Here is a 6,000-nt window from a genome sequence, read left to right on the forward strand (position 1 = left end):
AGGTTAGAAGTTAAAATCTTAAACTCCACTAGATAGTTTCGCGATGGTTTGGCGAACACATTGATATAGAAACCTTGACCAAGTTCAGTGTCCACCAACTTCAAGTTCATTTTATACTCAATGACAGCAAAAACTTATTTGAGCTTATTTGGGTAAATAAATGTTTCAATTTAATTGAAATAATAATAAATTTCTTTTCTTGAAGAAAAAAGAGCATACTATAATATTAAATCATCAAAAAAAAAAAGCTACCTTCAAAAACAAAAGAAATTTTAAAAAAAAATGAACACTATGGCCATTGAAATCAATTATGATTTTCGCTACTTAACACACCTAAAAACTCTAACGGCTAAAATTAAATACTCCAAACATAGAGGTTTTAGATTTTAATCCGTCTACTCTCTTCGCTGATAGAAAAAGAAAATACCCCTAAAAACACTAAAACATTAAAGAAACACATCTTACTTGCATTAACTAGTTCTGCCATGTACCCCCAAATTTATTTTTCTACCCGTTTTGCTTTCATTCTTTAGGTACCTAAAAAACTGAATACGGTAAAATGCATTCACCATGCTTGGCATTTGGCATGCAATTCTTTGAACTGAATTATTTTTACCGAGCATGCATCAATGAGTGAATGGAATTTTGTCCACATACAATTTATTCACTTTTCCTACTCTTTATGCCTTGGGACAATTCACGTTTCACTGCATGCCTTAATGAGTACTTAACAAAGAAAATGACTTAGTAAAACAGGTCTTACGGAGCGAAGCGCATGAAAATTTTAATTTAGTTTATTAACTTGCATATAGTTTCCCTGTTGTGATAATAAAATTATTCAAAATTTCCAATTAAAAGGTCATTTTTGGTCTACCAATCAATTAAGCTATTCAATATGTTATCTGCACTTCATCATCATCAAGAATTTAGTGCATTAGTTGCACTATGGTAATTTAGTCCTAATCACAAATTTTTTTCCTATTTTTTTGTTCGGTGACTCGTATCTTGTAGAAAATACACATAACTAATCCAACCAAACATAAGGTATTATTCTAAAGATATTTTCATTTGCTCCATAAAAATAATAGATTATTTTAACGAGTGCTCAATAGACACTCGTTAATATGCTTTAATCACACTCTATCTGAATATATAAAGTAACAATTATTTATCTTCTTTAGCACAAAAGAGAGCGTTAGATAAATAAAGTCAATTATAAGATGAAAAAGAAACAAACTCATGAAATTTCTACGTAGTTAACCAATTACTGTAATAATCTCCAAAGAAAAGTAAGAGTAACGTAGCCTAGAAAGCACATTGAAACAACGGCCTCAAATCAATCATTGGGCTAAGCAGACCGCAGAGACCAGAAAGGACAATAGGATGGCAGCCAAATTCAATAGTTGTTGTTTGCCACGTGACAAAAATATCAACTAAGAAAGCAGCAAATAAATAGGGGGAGTTTCACTAGCGGTTCATTAAAAAGAAGGCCACACCATCCATAGAATAAGAAAGAAAAGCACATTATTTTATATTGAGAAAAATGTGTTAAGAAGGACATCCATTTTGGGCTTCTTTCAACAGAAATGAAAGACGTGTTTTGTTTTGTTTTTTAGCTTTTGAGTAGAGAAAAGCTGTACTTTGGGGTTTGTCAAACTCGGTTGCGGTCAATTTTGCCCCGGACGAACTTTTGAAAGTAGAAAAGAGAATTTAATAAGTATATCAAATGAGACTTTGCACAACTTTGCTGATGATTATCCCCTTCAAGGTTGATGATACCTTCTGCGTACGATTGTAAGACATAGTGGTGGAATTACCAAATCCATCATGTCACCTCAATGGCACATGATCGTATTCTAGTAATAATGGTACAAGAACCAGTTGGACAAATAAATGATTTTTCAGACACAAAATCGCATAATATTTTTTGGTAAACATCCATTATATCAAAGAAATCATGCATTCCCCTCACATTTTTACGTAGGAAGGATAATGGCAGCACTTACTCATTCCTAAAATTTGACACCTATAGCTGAAGTTAATTAATTAAACAGTAATGAATGTTGGAGAATTGACAACATCCATGTGCAATTATGAGAGCAAATTTACCGATAGAAGATGCGGCAATTTGCCGTATTAGTGACTGCCAAGTGCCCCCCAACAATAAATTCGATAATTCATCTCCAAATCAAATACATAGGAGGTTCTTTTTTATATATATTTTTTTTTACTTTGAATGCATAGGGTTTTTTTTCCAAGTGGGACTTACTTAGAAAGATCTCAGGCAGTATATTTAAGGTTGACCTGCGAGCAGCCTCTTCTGCTAAGGTGCTAAGCTCTTCATAAAAGCTAATTTTACACGTCCAGTATATTTAAGTTCGTAAAATGACAATTTAGCCCAATGAATTGATTACTTCACATTTGAATGCATTGTTATTCGTGTAGTATTGAACTGTGCAATTAGCAATTCTTTCTAAAGTTAAAAGAAGAAGGTGACCCTGATTTTGGCTCCCTAGACTCCATTGAAGGACCGAAGCCTGATTTATACTTAATTAATAGGTTGGCTGCCTCTTTTTGACCCATTCTCAAAACTTAAATCTTAAGCGAGGAAAACAAATCCTCCTTACTTGTTCAGCTCCCATCACTCCAGCAGTCGACTCTAATCTAATGATGAATGCTTCTAATGGGGAAAAACTCTTTTATCTTCCTATCGCATCAAGATAGCTATTCTATGAAGATAGGCAAGTTTTTTGTCATTCTGGACATCTTACTATCTTAGCATTAAAATTCTTTCCATTTAGTAAACACTTAATGGACCACGAATTGCATACTTTTGAATTGGTAATACTTCAATTATTGTTGTTGACTTGTATTTCAACAATTGTATCCACAGGAAAAATTATTTGGATACCAAATTTTTTGAAATAATAATATTTCACGTGTATCATAAATATATTTTTCAATTTACATTTTTATATTTCCAACCATCTTTTTATCTCACATACGTCACATCACAAAAAGTGTCATAATAATTATTTCAAATAACACTCTATCCAAACAAACCCAGAGGATCTAATATATACCCACATGCTTTCTTTTTTTTCCTCCTTAACTTTTTTAAAAAGAGGGTCAATTGTGGCTCTTCATTTACTTATTTGACGATGATTTATATAAATATATATTATAGGTGAGGCGTCACGCTTATGAGTTCTTTCCGCTGCAAGAGTTCATATTGTCAGAAAATCTATCCATTTCCCTTTTGTTTTCTTTGCCCAAGTCACAGTCAAAATTTCATTAAACAATCATAAAGGAGTTAGAAGAGAACTAAGGCACCGGGCACAATCTGTATATATTCCAATACTACATAAACAACAAAACAATTAAATCTACGGTAGATTGTATTTGCAAATAGCATTTGGAAAATGATTGATGTGAACGACTTACTACGGTGGTGGTCCTATTGGATGTAATGTAGTAACAAGAGCGGTCATTCGTTTTGGTGAAATGACTCTTTCAGTCTCTTTCGAGGTCAATTCACCTACGTACGTTTGTTTATTGGAGTGATTAGAGGATGCTAAGGAATAAACACTACTTTGTAGCTCGCTTAATTTGCAATTAGAAATTAGTTGAAAAACGGAACCCACGAAGACTTTAAAATCCAATTAAATTGCATTATGACTTTTATTATTACATACAGTTTTCTGCCTTATTAAAGTGACAGCTACCCGAAAAAAACATTTTTTTCTTCCAACTAATTAAATTGCATTATGACTCTGATTAATACATGTAGTTTTCTTGTGTTAATAAAGTCACAGATACCCAAATACATTTTTTCTTTTGATCATTTAATTAACCTTTAGTGCTTAAAATTGTGGTAGTCTAAGTCAATTGTGATGGTAGCGAAGTCATGATGACAAATTTTCAAGCGTGAAGCCCACAATAAGGAAAAGGGATAATGAAAATTATTGCCCAAATGTCTTCACGCTTTTGCGCAAAAATAAAAATAAAATTAAAAAGGTCTTCACGCTTCAATTCTTTTTATATGTTTCCCAATATATATGTATATATTATTTGTTTGGTGCATGTCATTAAAAGCACCACATTTTCCCTGCACTTCTTTAACTTCTACGTTGGGGAGACCTTTTAACGTGTATTGATCTATTCAGAAATCTATTGCCGTATTGCAAAGAAGTCAGGTTTCTGACGATAGAGTGACAACTTGGACATCAGAATTGGTGGTGTTTACATGTGTGGATGATATATTATCCTTTGCCCAATGACATATTGGAAAACCATATTAGAGAAAGTAAACGATCCATTTAAATTGGATGTGATAAGTTGCAACAATTTGTCAATCTATATATCTTCACAATTTATTTCATTAGGTAGGCAAGTTCTTTTTCTCAAACTTTTAACCAAATGACACTTTCTCCATTACTCATCCATATCTTCCTTGTTCTTTTTTTTTTTTTTTTTATAGAATTCCATAGAACTATTTTTCAAAAATAATAATGTGTCTGCATCATTATCTTGTACATGGTTGCACTTTCCTTCTTTACATGGATAAACAAGGAAAAAGTGGCCAAGGAAAACATATTTTTCTTCTTTTCCCTCACAGAATTCTTGAATCTCTGAGAAAGGTTGGTGTACGGATCCTGTTTACCAACCAATTTCTTTCCTGTATATTCTGGAAATCATTTATTTAACGCTTGAACAAAGTCAAGATATTGACCTTTTAACCGTAAACTTTTGACCTTTTCCTACCTAACAAAGGTTATGAATAAAGTAAGAATAAAGTGTAAACTGAATCTTGGTAGTGTGAATGAATGTCTGCTACAATTAGTGTGTGAATGAATGTTTGTTAGGTTTTTCTATACCGAGTTTAAGGTAACATCTAACCTTCGAATATCATTTCATTTTGCTGTATTCTGGTCCTTTTTTCTTTATTTTTTTTTTAAATAAGGAACCATGTATAAAGTTTTTTATTCTTGACGACATATATAAACGATTCTATTTACTATGATTTGAGATATCGTTCACTTGACAAGATTTGTGGAGAGATAAAAAATTAAAGTAACCAAATGGGTTGCATCCAATTTCAAGCCCGATCCAGAGAATCAGTTCAACAATAATGGTTGCATTTTGATTCACAAAAGTGTACACGCTGCGGCAAAAATATACACGGTCAAACTTGTCTAAACTTCTGCAGTAACGAGTCTGGTTGACTAATATCTCGCAAGTTATGTTCGCGATGACAAAAAGACGCGGCCTTCTGTAACCAGGGTGCAGACAGTAGGGACAGGCTATATTTTTAAACTCGGACCGGACTGGCTGGTTGAATCGAAAATCGGCCAAATGTCCGGTTCGAATTATTCTAAAAGATCGGGTGGGTAAAAACTCAGTCAAATTTGGTTGCAAGAACTGGTTGGAGTCAAAGTCTTTTTTTTTTTTTGAAAACGTCAAACATTTTCAATATTATGTTTTAACCTGTAGGTTGTTAAAAATTATTAATATGTCTCAAATATTTCATACTTTATAAATATTGTCCTAAAATATGATGTTATTTTTCAATCAAGTCTATAATTTTAATTCTAAACTTGTTAATGTTCATTAAATAATATAAATTGCTACTTAATCGTTCTAATTTCTTTGTATTTTCTTGTTAAATATATTTGAAATATCAAATCTATATGAATATACCTTTATTAATATTAATATGCTTTTAGATATTTTACATACAATATTTTTAATTTTAAAATAATTTTTATTTATGACGTCATCCGATTCAACCCCGATTGAACCCATTGACTCCTGACCCCTGAGCTCGATCTAGTCAATATCCAGTTCGAGTTTGAAAACATAGGGGATAGGCAGCTGCCTGGAGAATTATATGTTACATAATACCCAAAAAAAAATATTTGCCCCCACTAAGATATTTCCTAAGTGTACGTATATAAGGTGATAGATAATGTATACATTATCATCATTGAATACATGATA

The sequence above is a fragment of the Coffea eugenioides genome, chromosome 2, assembly GCF_003713205.1.
Source record: "Coffea eugenioides isolate CCC68of chromosome 2, Ceug_1.0, whole genome shotgun sequence".
In the NCBI taxonomy this organism is placed as follows: domain Eukaryota; kingdom Viridiplantae; phylum Streptophyta; class Magnoliopsida; order Gentianales; family Rubiaceae; genus Coffea; species Coffea eugenioides.